This window comes from Leucoraja erinacea, chromosome 15 (genome assembly GCF_028641065.1).
Source record: "Leucoraja erinacea ecotype New England chromosome 15, Leri_hhj_1, whole genome shotgun sequence".
Taxonomy (NCBI): Eukaryota; Metazoa; Chordata; class Chondrichthyes; order Rajiformes; family Rajidae; genus Leucoraja; species Leucoraja erinaceus.
Window position 1 is genome coordinate 23,662,538 of NC_073391.1, and position 17,669 is coordinate 23,680,206.

The 17,669-nt window shown below is 41.4% G+C and overlaps 1 protein-coding gene across 1 annotated transcript in view; it reads left to right on the forward strand.

Annotated features, from left to right (window-relative positions):
- atrnl1b (attractin-like 1b) overlaps positions 1-17,669 on the forward strand; it is a 704,553-nt gene that overhangs the window by 366,114 nt on the left and 320,770 nt on the right. The window lies entirely within an intron of this gene.

Consider the following 17,669-nt stretch of genomic DNA (forward strand, 5'->3'; position numbering starts at 1 on the left):
GCCCTTCTCAACCCATTTACTAATGCAAATAATTCCATAGTCAGCATCAAGCTTATTATGTTAATGTTAAGTAAATAAAGTTGAAGTGAATGAAAATACCACTAGTTTTGGATACGTAATAGAGAATGAGGCAGGAGGGAGAGGTGATGATTTGCTGCATGAGTTGTTGTTTCAGTGTTTGTTTAGTGCATGAACTTTCTCCTTTCTGCTTAATAACCCCTCATCACACCACTACCCTAATGTCTGAATTAGAGCTCATTGCAATTGTTTCATTAATTTTCCTCCCTATTTTCCCCATGCCAAAATGTGATAGTTCATTAATATTGCATGTGCACTTTACCTTATATTATCCTGTTCTTTTATGCCTAGACCTTTCCCTTTGCTGTTTTACCTGATCATTAATAAGAATGTATATTTTTAAATGGTATATTTAAAAACAAAAGAGCAAAACATATTTGACAGATTTTAATCAAAGAAGCCCGTTGATGAAAATAAATATTACGGCAGTGTATTTTATTGGTTAGCATTTGGGTAATCAATGCAGTCATCTTGTAGAGGTTTTGCATTGTTCAGTTATTGGCTCTCTTGACAATCAAAGGTATCAAAGTATCAAAGGTATTTTATTGGTCACATTCAGATACACCGAGGTGTAATGAAGTGAAATGCTTTTTGCCGTTTTGCAGCACACAAAAAAAGAATACAGACATAACACCAATGAGAGTCTTAAACACAAAGAACATCCCCCCACAATGGCTCCCACCATGAGGGAAGGCACAAAGTCCAGTCCCCAACCCCAGTTCACCCATAGTCGGGCCTATTGAGGCCTCCACAGTTGCCTCTACGGAGGTCCGATGTTCCTGGCCGTTCTCGCCGGGTGGTGGTGCTCTGGCGTCGGGAGAGTCCTCACAGCGGCATGGGAACCCTGGAACGGCCGCCTCCGTACTGGAGGCCGCGGCTTCCGAAGCCGACAAGGCCGCGCCGGTTGGAGCTCCACAACTGGCGATCTCGTCGCGAGATCCCAGGCTTCCGGTGTAAAGTTCAGCGCCGCCGCCCGCAGCTGGCCGCTCCACAGTCCCGTAGCTCCGCGATGTTTTACCCGGCGGTCTCAGCTCACCGGAGCTCCAACGCGGCGACCCAGGCAAGGCATTGCCCGCTCCATGATAGCGCTCCAGTGCTGTGCCGCCGCCAAAGCCGAGGTTCTGGGCGGTCCCCGACAGGAAACGCCGCTCCAGGCCCGCTGGTAGACCGCGAGGACGGGTCGAAGCTGCAGCCCGGCAAGGTAGGGACCCTGAAAGGCAGTTTCCCCTGGCTACGTCTTCATAATGACCGAAGAAATATTATATGCCAGAGGAGGCTAAAGGGCCTGTCCCACTTACGTGTCCTTGGCACGCAAATTACGCGACCTCGTGGTCGTGTTGAGCCGCGACGGTCCTGCGAAGGTCGGATGCAATTACATGCGTATGCACAGCCGTCTGAAGCGTGTGACGTCATTTGAAGATGAACACAAAGCTGGAGTAACTCAGCGGGACCGGCAGCATCTCTGGAGAGAAGTAATGGGTGATGTTACGTGTCGAGACTTCTTCAGTCTGAAAAGAAGGGTCTTGACCAGAAACGTCATGCATTGTTTCTCTCCAGAGATGCTGCCGGTCCCGCTGAGTTACTCCTGCATTTTGCGTCTATCTTCAATTTTCTTAGCCCCGCTCTGGAAGTAGAAGTGGGGGCAAATCCGGACCGTAAGGGCCGTGAGCCCCAGGCCGAGTTCGGCGGTCGTTTGCCTGCTTCTGCTGCTGTTGAAGGTAAGACGTTGTGTCGCGCCAGGGTCTTGGGTCTGTCCCACTTTGGCCGTCAGTTCCGCGACAGGCCGTTGGCGCGCGAAGATTTCGCTCACCTCAAAGATTTTAGGCCTTGTTCGATGTCGCGCACAACTAATTTCCCCTCCGCGCTTCTAAGTGGGACTGGCCCCGCGCGACCAAACGATGCCCATGCGCCTCAATGCGACCATGAGGTCGTGTAAATTGCGTGACAAGGACATGTGTGGGACAGGCCCTTTATGGTATTGTGAAATAGCTTTATATAAATGAAGGCAATACCATCAGTAAAATCATTACCACTTTGATTATTTAATGAGGAAATGTTAGTGATAAAGTTGTTGAGGCAGGATTAAAGTTGTGTGGATCATTTCCAAAACCTGATAGTTGTAGCAAAGTAGGTGTTCCTGAACCTGGTTACGTGCGAATGTCATTTAACTTTCAAGAAAGTTGAGGTGCTGGCATGCCCTCATGGTGATTATAACTGTGCTGAGCCCAGGCCAAGTCTTCTGAGGCATTAATGCTTAGAAATTCAAAGCTGCTAACTTTCTCCACGGTGGATCCACTGGCACGTGGCCTTCCGGCTTTCTGAAGTCGGAGATTAGTTCTTTAGTTTTGTTGAGATTGAACGAGAGGTGGTTATTGTGGCACTGATCATATAGGCATTCTGTATGCTGACTTGGCCGCACCCTCGATTCAGCCAGCTACAATGGTGTCATGGTGGATTTGTGGATGGCATGAAGCTGTGTTTAGCCACACAGTCAAAGGAAGAGCTGAGAGCTAAGCAAGCAGCATTGAGATGTGCCCATGATGGTCCGAGAAAGGGGATTATCACTGATTGTTGGCTTCCAATAATAAAATCAAGGAATCATTTACAAATGGAAATATAGAGGCCCTGGAGTTGGTGGTGGGTTTGGAGCCGATTATTGTGTTAAGTGCTTAGCTGTAACCCAGAGAGTTGTGAAACTGTGGAATTCTCTGCCACGGAAGGTAGTGGAGGCCAATTCCTTGGATGTTTTTAAGAGAGAGTTAGATTTAATTCTTGGGGCTAAAGGAATCAAGGGGTATGGGGGAAAAAGCAGGAACGGGGCACTGATTTTAGATGATCAGCCATGATCATATTGAATGGCGGTGCTGGCCCGAAGGGCCGAATGGCCTACTCCTGCACCTATTTTTCTATGTTTCTATAAAACATTAGCTATTCTTTCTCTCCAGAGATGCTGCCTGTCCCGTTGAGTTATTCCAGCATTTTGTGTTTAATCTTCAAACCATTAGTCCAGAGACTGGATCACAAAATCAGAAATGTAATCAATACCCGACTCTTCCCTTATGTTGGCACTATGTCCCTACCAGTATTGATTTGAATTGTCTCAGTTAGTTAATTATGCAACAGCATAACTTCAGTTACATCACTGAAAGTGCCACTTCTTTGTATTTGAAGATGTGTCATTGTTATTAATTAGCTGGGATGTGAAACAATGAGGTGCATATGCCTCATGCCTGATAAAAAATGTTCTTAATTAATGTCAAAAGAGATTTGACTAATTTATGACAGCTTATCGGACAGTCTGAACTCTCCCTTTCATCACATATAATCAAAATATTTTTCATTGCTTCTCTATTTCTAAGTGAGCAGTCTTTTTCTAACATGCTGTTTAACTCCTAATCCAAGCAGATTCATGTGCAGTTTGAAAATAATTTTGTACAATATTTATGTAGGATACTTCCTGTTTTTTTTCTTTCTTTTTTTTTTTTGTTTTGTTTATTTTATTAGAAGTTAATACAGTACAAAACAGTACAGTGGAACCTAATTTTAGGTGCCAACTATGTAATACCGTAATCCATTCTATGTACAACCTCTAGTTTTATGTTATGAGAAGGAAGTAAGCAAGACAAGAAAAAGAAAACAATAGAAAGAGGAAAAAGTGGAAAAATAGATGGTAGAGAGTAGAAAAACGTGTAGTGTGTATATAAAAAATAAAAAAGGAAGAGAGAAAGTGGAAAGTAGAAATAGAAGAGAAGGCCCCTTAAAAGAGAATTTTTCAAATCTGTATTCGGAGATGTAGATCTATCCGCGTCATGAACTGAAATCAGCAATCTTTACGGTACCGCTGCATCACATCATTCCAAAAAGTCGATGAAAGGAGGCCAACTCCTTAAGAATTGGTCATATTTATCTATTAGTCGGAGTCTCATTTCTTTAAAGCGTGCTATGTCCATCATATTCCTAATCCACATTTTTACAGTTGGTATGGTTGTATTTTTCCAAAATTTAAGTATCAATTTCTTTCCAATTATTAACCCATAATTAAAAAAAACATTTTGGTCTTTATTTAAATTGGTATCTTCTCCTATTATTCCAAATATAATCCATTCCGTTTTGGGTTCTATTCTTGACTTGAAAAGCTTTGTAAATATATCAAATATATCACTCCAAAATTTATTCAACTTTGTACATCCTACAAATGAATGTGTTATATTAGCGTTTTGAAACAAACATTTATCGCATCTGGGAGAGACGTTTGGATAAAATTTATTCAACCTCGTTTTTGAATAATATGGTCTATGTAATAATTTGAATTGAATTAAATTATGTCTTGCATTAATAGAACAGTTATGTGTATTCATCAAATACTTTTCCCATCTATCCTTCGAGATCTTTATCATTAGCTCATGTTCCCAATCTTCCCTTAATGCTTCTGTTGAGGGTGATTCTCTATTTAATATATTATTATAAAAGTATGATATTTCCTGTTTTTGGATCATGCAACAGGAAAATGTTCTTTCATGCTCACTTACAAATCAATTATTGAAATAAAATTGATAGAATTAATTTTACATTTAACGAGAAAAATGTGTTGCCCTGTTAGCCATAAGATGGGAGTATTCCTGTGATCACTTATTGACCTTTTTTCAATGTAAATATTAATGTGAAGTAAGGAGAGGGAATTGGTTGTAACCTGTTTGTGGTATTAACATGCAAAGATGAATATGTTTGTCTGAGCATGCATTCTCTATCATTCAAATATCCCTGAAAAACAATGGAGAAATTAAAATGTTGTATTGATGCCTCATGACAACTGAACAACTTGTCTACTGCTTCTGAGTGCCGCATTTTCCTTCTGAAATAACTTATTATGAACAGGTTTGTCCCATGCATAGAGTTGAAATGAATATGCTATTAATTTAGTGGCCGACAGGGTAAAGGTACCATCAGAGGATGAGGAAGGTGGAAGACTTTATGCATTGTTAGTGCTCAACTGACTGATCTCTGGCAAGGATTCATTTTACTTCAGTTCAAAGCTGGCATTTGGCAGCAATTTAACTCATTTCAATGGGACAAGCAGTGAAAATACTGGTGACCTTTTGGACATCAGATACATCATGTGGGAATGAGCTATGAGGATATTAATTGAGAGCAGTGGTGGCGTTGTCCAGTTCCACCCGTAGGATCTATCTGTAGTCTGGTTCTGCAAGTTGTGAAACTCTGTGCCACGGCTCCTGCTTTGCAGGTTGAGGTTGTTTTAAATTCCGAATTGGCAGGTTGTGTATCTAGGTCTGTATCTTATGATCATGGATATTCCCACTGCCCAAGGTGGACTTAAAAAACACCTCCCGTCTCAAAATGAAATGCAATTCTTGATATCTCCTAAAAGTAAACTTCTAAAGGGCCTGTCCCACAGGCTATTTTTTAGGCGACTACAGGCGACTAGGCTGTCGCCAGGGTGTTGCCTGTATGGTCGTGAGTAGTCTCCTCAGTCGCCCAAAGAGTGGTAGTGTCTTTCTGGTCGCCGCTTGATTTTCAACATGTTGAAAATTTTTCGGAGACTGTCAGCGACAGTGGGTTTGATGCCAATGAGCGTAGCTTGACTTCTCCTGATGTAGGTGCTGTCGTAGATGTTGCTAGGTTAACGCAGGTTGTCACCAGGTGACGTAGGTTGTCGCCGGTGCTGATTTCGTTTTTTTTTGTTGTTAAAGTAATGATTCTATTTCAAATTTTATGTCGTAGTGAGGTCCAGTCGCCGGTTTTCCCCGGACCTTCTAGGACTATGACAGTCGCTGGCAATCGCCTAAAAATGACCTAAGTGGGATAGGCCCTTAAAGAATTTAAAATAAACAAAACCTTTAAAGAATTAAATCATTTGATTTGAAATAGGGACAAAGGTTTGTTTAAAAATAATTCTGGGATGTTTTATTTTCAATATTTGCATAATGTGACATAATGTAACCAGGTTGCCTCCCACATTTCTAAATCCCTATGAATATGCAATCAAAGGAAATGTTATCAATGAAAATAAGTATTACATTAATTATGTTGGCACATCTCGGACCTTCACTAGATCAAGGCATAAAATGGCCTGCCTTTAAGACCAAAGTAATCACTCCTTCCAGTGGAATCTTTGTAAGTAAAAATAAAAATGTAAAAAAATACTATATGGTTAATAATTTCATGAATCTATATTATCTCTTAGTTATAATATTTTGATGCCATGTTTTTACAGCTATTTCGACCATGTATCTGACCTTCCAATTCTGCACCTCTTCTTTTGAATGAGCAATTAATTTAAAAACTACACATCGTTCAAGATCAGGATCAAATGACATCAAACCGAACTACTCAAATTAGCTAATGCACCACATTAATAACTACTATAGGTCATAAGAGTGGTAGCACTGTAGGCTTGCACATTGACAATGAAAGAGACACACAAAAAATAAGTATTTGCCGATAGACTTACATGAATGTTCAGAATAATGAATCTTAGCATGTATTGGTAAAGATTATGTTGCAGATGCCAGCACAAAGCGGAACAAGGAGAAAGCAAAGGTGCGCATGAGTCCAGAACTGGAGTCAAACCCTGACACAAGAGTATACAAAAATCTCATATGCCATCACGCGTAACGACTTGAATGGTTGATGCGTAAATAACATCATGAAAAATGGCAGATGTTTTGCCAACAAACTTTTCTCTTTACAGATTGGCACAATTCAAGGATTCAAGATTCAAGGGGTTTATTGTCACGCCTGTTCCATACATGGTACAATCCTGTGTGAAAATCTTGTGCTGGAGGATTCCGTACAGTAAATTTAACACTAAATTATAAAGTGCATGCATTAAATTATAAAGTGAACTAAATTATAGCCAGAGACCAGTTCAGGTCAGTTTCAGGGCTGGTTGGTTCAGCAGCCTGATTGCCTGGGGGGAAAAGCTGTTCGAGTGTCTGGTGGTACGGGAGCTGATGCTGAGGGCAGCAGGCAGAATAGACTGTGGTCCGGACGGCTGGGGTCTTTGATGACCCACGGGGCTTTTCCAACACACCGTCAGGAGTAGATGTCCTGGAGGGAGGGCAGCTCGCACCCGGTGATGTGTTGGGCCGTCCGCACCACTCTCTGCAGGGCCCTTTGGGTGTGGCTGGTGCAGCTGCCGTGCCAGGTGGAGACCACGGTGCTTCTGTAGAAATCCCTGAGGACCCAGTGGTTCAGTCGCCTGTGGAGGCTGATGCGCCTTTTTTGTGATGGTGAAAATATGGGTGGTCCGGGTCAGGTCCTCTGTGATGTGGACACCGAGGAAATTGAAGCTCCCCACCCTCTCCAATGCTACCCCGTTGATGTTGATGGGGGGGGGGGGGGGGACTTGATGGGCCAAAGGGCCTGTTTCCGTTCTGTATCCCTAAACTTAAAACAAAACTAAATATCTCACGAAGTACAAAATATGTGAACAATGCAAATCATCTCCGATGTTCAAGAAAATAATTACACTGATGTGCTTACTTGATCGCTACGACCAGGTCGAGTTGCGGTTAGTTTGGTTACTAAGGAATTTGAAGCTGTCGACCATCTCTACAGCAGCTCAATTGTTAAGTACAGAGTTGTGTTCACCCCCTTGCTTCCTTTGTTCGACAGCCAACTCTTTGGTCTTACTGATGTTGAGGGCTGGGTTGTTCTGACACCATGCATGACGCATGGTTTCTGATCTCTCCTTTATTTGGCTCATTGTGGTTGACACAGCTGACAACAGTGGTATCATCTGCGAGATTAATGCTCAAGTTGGCGAAAATGTTTGTGAAGCCCATGGCCAGTTGTTTGATGCTCTGTTTCAGAACCCATCCAGGAACTCCATCCAGGCCGGCCGCTTTCCAACAGTTTACCTCATGAACCAGATCAGACTTTGCCAATGAGATGTATGGGACTAAGCCAGTGGGAGAAAGGGAGCTTTGCCTGTTCAAATGGGCGAATAATGCATTGAGCTCTTCGGTTGTTGCCAGAGATCACCCTTGACTTTTGGCTTGTAGCCTATGGTGGCATTTCTTACTTTCCATTCTGTGTGAGACAGAGTTAAAGATCAGACACTGTTAGAGGTTGTCCTTATTTTTTTTACTGTTGTTTTGTGTGATTTCAGATTGCTACAGCAGCTTGTCCAATAGTTTAAGGTTTCAAGGTCAGTTTATTGTCATATGTACCAATTAAGGTACAGTGAAATTTGAGTTACCATACTGCCATACGAAGTGAAAAGCAACAAGATACACAGCCACATAAAATAAAAGTTAACATAAACATCCACCACAGTGACTCCCCACATTCTTCACTGTGATGGAAGATAATAAAGTCTACTGTTCTCCCTCTTTATTCATGATCCTGTCACCTTTAAGACATCAATGTGCTATTGACAGCAAATCATTGAAAAGTTGCTCTGTGATTTTGTTTTGGATGCAGTGGATACAGATTTGCTGCACACTTCTACTGCCTTTTACACTGATTGTCAGTAAGTGATGATTGAATGCCAACAGCACCAGATTGGCCTTGTATAGTACAGCTGGAGCCATGTCTTCAACTCCAGTGAACGGTGCAGCATTTTACAGTCGCAAGGTTTCAGATTGGGTAATTTAAATGGATCAAATACTTGTGGAGATTGATTCTGGGAATGCTGCTGCAGTAAATTGGATTGATTATTTGTTTTGCTCTCAGCCCACATTGCAGTTTTGATACTGTATTCAACGATTTTGAGAAAGGAAGCTCAAGAAAACAGTTTCTCTCAGACATGGTTCTCATTGCAGTAGAAATCCAGTAGAAAACCATTAAAGGGCCTGTCCCACGACCATGCGACTCCATGCGGCAAGTGCGACCTAAAGGGCCGGTCCCACCAGCATGGGCCTGCATACGGCAAGCGCGACCTAACGTGGTCGCTTGAGCCGTACGGCCTCGCGGGGCCGGTCCCATTTCGATTGTCGGAGATTGTATGGAGTTGTGCGGAGGTGGTCCCGACATCACGCGGGGCTCCGATAAACATACCGTGTTTAAAAATTCCGCGCGGCAACGGCCTGCTGGCCCGCAGCCGCCTCGACGCCATGTCACTCACTCAACCTCTCCGCGGCTCCCGCTTCTGGTTTGGTCGCGCTTGCCGCATGCCGTACGGCTCAAGCGACCACGTTAGGTCGCGCTTGCCGCATGCAGGCGCATGCTGGTGGGACCAGCGCTTTAGGTTGCGCTTGCCGCATGCGGGTCGCATGCCCGTGGGACAGGCCCTTACAGTGGAAATCCAACATGATAGGGCACCAGTCAGAAGGCAAGAAGGAAGCTGGGGGTTAAAAGCCTTCTGCTGAAAGCCAATTATATATAGATATGTTGGAAACCTTCTTACATGGTGAGAATTAGTGCCTTAGGAAATACCATGTCAGTTATAATCATACAACATATAAATGAGCTACTCAGCCCACCATGTTCATGTTAATAACCAATTACAGATCTAATTGTATTTACCAGGATTTAATCCACAATCTTTTGTACTTTGGCAATTTAAGTCATCATTCAATGCTACATTTAAAGTCACCCATCACTAATCTTATAACTAGCCACACACTGGTCAATGTACTCATACACCCATGATCACCAATCATTAATCTTCTTTTGTAGGGATCTGCACCTTACATGAGCCCACCATATATTGACATACTTCAAGCTTCATTACTCTGCTACTTCAAGCCTCACAGCCACTTTCCTGTCCTCTCACACATATTCACATCACCCCAACAGATTGAGCAACTTCCACAAACATGCTTCCCTCACATGTCGGGCAGTCAGTCCATAACCAAGGCCAAATGCACTGACCATGCCAAAGCATCTGTTTGTGAGTTTCTCTCCTGCTAGAAGCCAGCAGTCATGAACAAATTACCCAATCATGCCTCAGTAAAATTCCACAAATTTGGAATAGAGATGAACAGATTTGCTACAGTTCCCACTTCATCCCCTTCACAAAGCACTCTGCACCAACAGTGTGGATAAAATCAGGAATTCTCCACATAGAAAATCATCATCACCAACGTGAAATATTACATCAATTTCTTGCATGAGAATGACTCCATGTGGTGTTTGAGACCCATTAATGTTATGGATGTTTTTCAGTATATCCTAATCAATTAATTTTTAAAGGACATTTTCCATACAAATACTCCCAGCTCCTTAAGTTACATACAAATCTGTCAGGAATGATTCTCCCCTGCTTCCTTGCTCTCACTGCAATACACATTGGATCTGAACTCTGACTTAGTTGTATAAGTACAGCTGGAAACAATTACTGCATTATATTGATATAATTAGTATCCAATTACTAAGAAAAAATTTAGAAGTAATTTTGTGAATCGAGTCTAAGTAAGTTTAAAATGTTTTACCTTTGCAGCTTTCTCCCCTTCCTCCTGGTGGCTGCTTAAAAGCCCACAGTTACTAAGTTGCTGGCTTTCTTGTAGCTCGTTGGGGTATCTAAACTTTAGTGGATGCATATTACAGAGGAACATGATTGAGTTTGCACCTGAAATGTACTCAGCAACAAGGATTACAGTTTAGCAATTGGACATAACCATCTTTGTTAACCCTTTGTTTCCATGCACTGTACCCCCGGTGATTTGTGACAATCCTTTAGGGGCATTGTGAAATCGGGTAACTTGCTGGAATGGCTTGAAAACACTGTTCTTTAGCATGAGATCTATTCCCATTTGGGAACAGCAATCAAAATAAAGGTTTCCTGCTTTGAGTTTGAAATCAGCGTATTTCTCCATGCATGCCTCACTGTATTTATCAGTCTGAAGGAGAACTCTTCAAACAGTTAATTAATAAGTAATCAGCTGTAGGCAGTTCTTGTTTGATTCTCAGAAGAACAGAGTTTATTGGAAATAATGTTGCTTGTGAATATTGTTTTCTTCTGAAGTACCATTCATATATTAAAAAGCCTGAAGGGTCTGTATCGCTTCAATGCATTCATGCACTTCAGTCAATAGTTGTAGTGTCCAGAAGACATAAAGGACAGCTTGATACAGAAATCAAACATTGAATAAAGTCATGCATTGTAGCAGAGACCCGATGATTGACAGTTTTGACAGTGAAGGGCAGTTGGAAGAGCAGGAACGAAGGTCCCTGCTAAATGAATTGAATACGGTCGGAAAGATGCTTTGAGGAGCAGAGTCCTTTTCTTCTCCAAAAAAAATCTGCTGATGACTTATTTTCATTCACGGTGTTTTTCCAAATGTCAGTGCTGGAGCAGCACAACAATAGATGGCAACGCACTCAGCAAAATCTTATCGTAATCATTAACTTTTTAACAGCCACAATGCATCTGCCCTTCTATCTGTAACAGTACGTGGAACAAACAGGCAAACATTGCCTCAGCATAGTCATCGCAATGGTTAATGGTTAAAGGGCTGCGTGGTCAGCAATAAGCTGGGAAGAAAAGAAGAAACAGAAAGATTGTTGCTTCTCGGAAATTGCTGATAAAAGTTGCGGTCTCTTAACCAGGTCCAAATTAAATGGGATGAGGGAGAGCAGGGATTTGGGATTCCTCAAATTGTAATTTAAAGGGGTTGTCTTGTGACCCTGCTCACCTTCTGAGCAGAAATACAGTTAGCGCTATGAAACGCACTGGCTGTGTGTGCACCATTTCCTAAGGCCTGCTGATTGTGAGTGTGGCTCCCAAACTGATGGCCTGGATTCAATATTGTATGTTGTTTCCTGCTGATGAAAAGAAATTTGTTAGATATCTCAATCAATTCCTCCATACGGCAAAGCGTAGAAGTCAGCTGGGGGAGGGAAGCAATTGCCTTTATTTTGGAAAAAAAAAATAGACCTTTAATCTCTGGTTTACACTCAGAAATTTCTGGACAGCCTGATCAAAAACAGGACGAGTGTCGAGACCAGCTACTATAAATTAGGTATTCTTCTGGTTCTGGTTTTGGTTTCTTCAGATCTGCTTTATAATGCTGAAGTCTAATAGTTAATGTGGAAAGTTATTATTCCAGTTATTCACAGCTTGAAAGATGAAATAGGCATTGTACTCAGTTCTTTGTAACTTCTCAAAGTGCAGTACACTGCAGTTTCAATGTAGCCTATTTTCAAACATGAATATAAAGTAAATACAAAGAAATACCAGGAGATGAGCCAGTCTTTAGAATGAAGGGTGGGTAGAGGGACATAGTGGTAGAGGAAACAATTTCTTATGCATCAGTTCATTTTTGTTGTTGTTTTGCTTCAGTTTTGATTTTGTGAAATGTCTGCCTTTGTGCAGTGTGTTCTGTTTTGTTTGCTACTAATTCATTGCATGCTGATTGATGATAAATGTGTGGGATGTGGATGGTTGAGCTGTATGCCCCTGCAGAGGGCATTGAGCGGGACCAGATGAATGGATTTCCAACTCTTTCAACAACCAAAATGTCAATTTCAAGTGGAATAGTGGGTCAGGCGAAGCAAGTTTCATTTACATCAATCATAAAGTCAATGATAATCTACCTTCCATGGAGAAGAAGGTGTGCACCTTGGTGAACAACTGCAGACCTTGTGCTGAAGGTGCCCCATAATCTTGAAATGTAGGATTTCTGCAAGGAAAAGCAGTGAGTCCAAATGGCATGCGATTCAGAGAGCAAGTTGCAAATAGTAAGGGTCCCGTACATCTCACATCTCCAACTTTCTACCGCTGTTAGGGCTGGTGTACTTGAGAGATGCAATCAAAGAAACCTTTGTGTGCATCATGTGAATGATATATATTATAATCATGTTGTACTGGAGACGGATTGAGTGAATGTCTCAGGTGGTATGTAGTGGGACAATCATGTGGTGGTTTTATCGTGAAGAACATCAATCTTGTATGTTAATGGGGCTGTATTTATCAAAGGTAGTGTGGATTATTCCATCACAATCTTGATTTATACCTCGTTTATAGAAAAGACATACGGAGTCAAAGATGAGTAATTTGTCTTAGGATACCTAGCGTCTTGATCAGCTCTTGTAGTTGCAATATTTATGTGCTGATCCTGTTGTAATTCTGGTCGTTGCAAGTTTTATTGTTTAACACGAGAAGAATGGATAAACTAAGTAATTACAAGCCAGTTAGTTTATCTTCAGTGATAGTAAATTATTGGAATCAATTCTGAGGGAAAACGTAATCTCTCATTTAGAAACTCAGGCTGATCAATGGCAGTCTAGATGGATTTGTTAAGAGAAGGTAATGTCCATGTCAAAGAAATGAAATCATTACCGTGCCCACATTCTTTCCTGAAATTTATCACAATGCTGCTGCAAGAAGCTTGCAGCTCATTGTTCTCTAACAATTGAATGTTATGCAGTGTGAAAACGGTCAATGAGGATAGCTTGTTCAGTATAGCCAATGCGTATTCTAGCAAGGGTTTTGATAAAGTCCCACGTGTTAGCTGGGAGTAGTGAAATAATAGTGGAAGTGAGTATAATGCAGGTCAGGCCACAGTGTGAACTATGTATGCATTTTTAGTAACTATGTAAAAAGAAAGGCGTAATTAAGCCAGAGAGACCATTGCTAAAAGGTGAACATTTTAGCTGTGAGTGAAGTTCAGATAGACTGGGTTGGTTTTCTTTGGAGCAGAGACGGCTATTGGGTGGCATAATTGATGCATATAAAACATGATATATCCAAAGAGAATAAATGAGAAAAACATAATTCCCTTTGCAGGAGATCAACGAACAGCAGGCCAAGATTCCAGCATCTGCAGTTTCCTGTATCTCCATGAAATTAAAGTAATAGGTAGAAGACTTAGAGAGGTGATAAAGAGAATTGAATGTGCTGTTTGGGTGATAGGGCTTGAGTACCCCCTGCCTGAATGTCTGGAAGAGACAAAAACCCTTGTCACATTTCTCATCGACTACGCTTTGCAGTTGAAGAGTCATGATCTCCAGGGCTGTGAACCTTGTGCTATAATATGGGATTTAAATTGGGCATTTCTTTGTTGACAGCACAGGCATAATGGGGCATATGAACAGTGATTCTCAGATGGTGTTGTTGGACTTGGTGACCATAATATCATTCAAGGGCTAAATATTAGATTCTCATGTTTGCGATGATCAGTCAGTGACTACCGGATTATGGATTACAAGAAGAACATTTTGAGTATGGATATCGTGAATTTATTCATCTTGTAGGTTGCTGAGATATGAGATTCACATACTTCACAGTGATGTTAGCATCTATACAGATTAGGCTGAAATCTTCTCATAAGGTGCCAAACCCAATATATATCAAGAATGTGATGATATTTCCCTGGTCTATTTTTTTTTACTCCCCATTCTCATGGACTTTATTAAACCTGCATTTAAACTATATCTTCAATATGTGCCACAGAGTTTAATTGTGGTTGGTAGTAAATGGTTAAAAGGTTTACAGTTGCTACTGAGAATATATCATGCTGGATAGAGCTTTGCTATCACATTGTCTGTCAATGAATGACAAGCACGTTTGACATCACACTCAATAACTTAATCAAATCTCCAAGAGGTCGATCGAACCGTCGTGTATTTTTGAAAACTTCACACACTATGAGGCATCAAACTTCGCCAAACTGCAACAGACTTATGGGCCTGTCCCACTTAGGTGATTTTTCAGTGGATTGCCGGTGACTGTCATGTTGCCAGCAGTCACCTGAAAAACTGGCAACTGGAACGGCGACTGTCAAAGTCACTATAACACACACATAAACACATCGCTTATTTCACCAGCCCATTATGCAGGCGGGGAACAGGGTAAGTGGGGAGCGCTGTCTAAAAAATTCACACGGTGCAAAGCTAAGGTGAAACAGATACACTCCGCAGTGAACAGGAAGGTTATGGACCTGTCTCACTTAGGCGTATTTTTAGGCGTCTGCAGGTGACTATGCAGTCGCCACCTGGTCACCACATGTTTGCGGGTGGTTGCTAGGGAGTCGCCTTAATGGTCGTGAGGAGTTACCGCATTCTGGAAACTAGTCGCGGCCTCATTATGATCGTTGTAAATTTTTCAACATGTTGAAAATGAGTGGCGACTAGAATGAAGCCGCCATGGAGAGTAGCGAGAATTCTCGAGCCGTAGGTGGGTCGCCAGGAGGTCCTAATGGGTTGCCAGGAGGTCGAAGGTTCTCGGAGTTCTCATAGGTTGTAGCCGGTGTTGACTGGTGAATTTCATTGGTTCATTGGGAAAAAAAAGGTAAACAGTAGTTTTCAAATCCAAGGATAACCGACCAGTAATGTTAAATGTCCGCCGAGCTTAAAAGGCTTCTTAAAAATTGTCTCCACTCCTTCTCCCCCTTTCTCCCCCCTCTTTTAAAAGACTTACCGTAGACTGTGCTTAGCTGTCTTTTTACAGCGCCAACCTTCCTGTTCATCGCGGTGTGTGTTTGTTTCACCTTGGCTTTGCACCGTGTTAATTTTTTAGACAGCGCTCCCCCACTTGCCCTGTCCCCCACCTGCATAACGAGCTGGTGAAGGAAGCGATGTGTTTGTGTGTTCCACTCTGACAGTCGCCATTCCAGTTGCCGATTTTTCAGGTGACTGCTAGCAACTTGACAGTTGTCGGTAGTCCGCAGAAAAATCGCCTAAGTGGGTTAGGCCCATTACTTGTCTGGGTGAATGTATCTTGCACAATTTGGGGACCTTTGCTTTTCTTAAACTGCATTTAACTAAAAAAATTGCTTTAAATTTAATCTTTGCTGAAGGAGAGTTCCGTTCTTCCCTATACCTGCTTAATCTACCTAAGAGGATCTTTTAAGTAACACTGGTTTGGAATTGCACAGGTGGTAGCCATAGTTTTGGGAGTTCACAAAATGCTCTGGCTTATGTACAAAATGTCCTTTTACAAAGCACTCCTGTACATTCCCAAGAGTAAATAAAATCTTTTACTTTTGAGATGCAGCGTGGAAAACATGCCCCATGGCCCACCTAGTCCATGCTGGCCATCAATCACCTGTTCATACTAGTTCTGTGTTATCCTACTTTTGTCGCCAGTGCACCCGGAGGTTACAAGAAGAATGTGCAAACTCCACACAGACAGCACCGAAGGTCTGGATCGAAGATGGGTCTTTGGCACTGTGGGGCAGCAGCTCAACCAGCTGTGCCATTGTGCTGCCCTATCTGTCTGCTAAGTGAGCAGCAAATTTATTTGTCAATTTTTCAATATTGAATTGACTATTAACTTTAGGAGTGAATCAACGTCAGGCAGCATCTCTGGACAAAAGAATAGGTGACGTTTCATGTCAGAACCCTTCCTCAGATCCTATTAACATATTTTTTTCACATTAACTGTGACAATAACGTTAATACTGTTGAATTTGCACGATGCTTTTATAATTTGAATTGTAATTGGATGGCCCTCCGATAGTATTTTTTTTCTATAAAAGAAATGGAGCTCTCACTCTCACATCAATTGTGTTTGAAGCTTCAATGTTATATTTCAGGCAAACCAAATAAATGTTTGTTTTCCAAACACAATTACTGTATTTCATATAGGGCATAAATATATTTCTCATTAAATAGTACTCAACAAATGAGGACATCCCAGCTTTCTGCTATCATAATATCATTATTTGCTGGTTGCTGCTTATTGTGGTTGCTTCAAGTAATGGGTAAATGAGCAGATTTTTGCACACTATTTCAATAGTTACTTGAAGAGAAGTGCTTAAAAAAGAACTTGAGGAAATCGAAGGATTAAAATTGCTGTTACTGTTTCAGAGCCCTGACGGATTTGTATTTATGGAAATTGTCATTGATTCCACATCCACATTGTCATTGATTCTATAATTGTGATGATGTGCCTTCCATTTAACACAGCTAAGAAATGAAGTGAATATTATGGATATTCTTTGGGAGATGACCACTTGAGAGGGAATCAACCTCCTTCCCCTGCCCCCATTCCACTCCAATCAAATTACACTTTTAAAATGTAAGATTTTCAATTTGGGATTCGATTGACAATAGCATTGTGGATCAGAGTGAAGTTTGTATCAAAGGCAAATCAAATTTATTTTCACAAATTCCCATAAATGGAATCATTTAACCAATTATATTGGTCGAATGATTACAGCACTATATGCTTATTGCTATTACAAATGCATGATGCAAGTCGAAACCACTGTAATAATTTTTGAGATCTCTCAATATTTTCTGCTGTTAAGATAGGTAGTTACTACAATACATTATTGTCTTCCCTCTGTACTATAAACTTGGAACCCTTCTGCTTTATACTCTTGGCAGAGTGGCTGCATCCTGTTTTGTGCACTCATACATTCTCCCCCCATGTTTCTGCTAATTGTGTTTTCCTACAATGATGTGACTTGCTTCCCCACTGTCTCATGATATGCTAACGGAGATGATGTCTACTGTTTGTAATAACTTGCCTAAATAGGCTTAGGCAGCAGGTCTGATTAGTCTTATAATTTAACCATTTCTTCATCTATTACAGTCTATTGTGAGCATGTTCTTCATACATGTAAACTTTCTGGAATTCAATTTCTGTAAAATATAAATCTTTAATAACTTTGACAGACACAAAAAGCTGGAATAACACAGTGGGACAGGCAGCATCTCTGGAGAAAAGGAATAGGTGA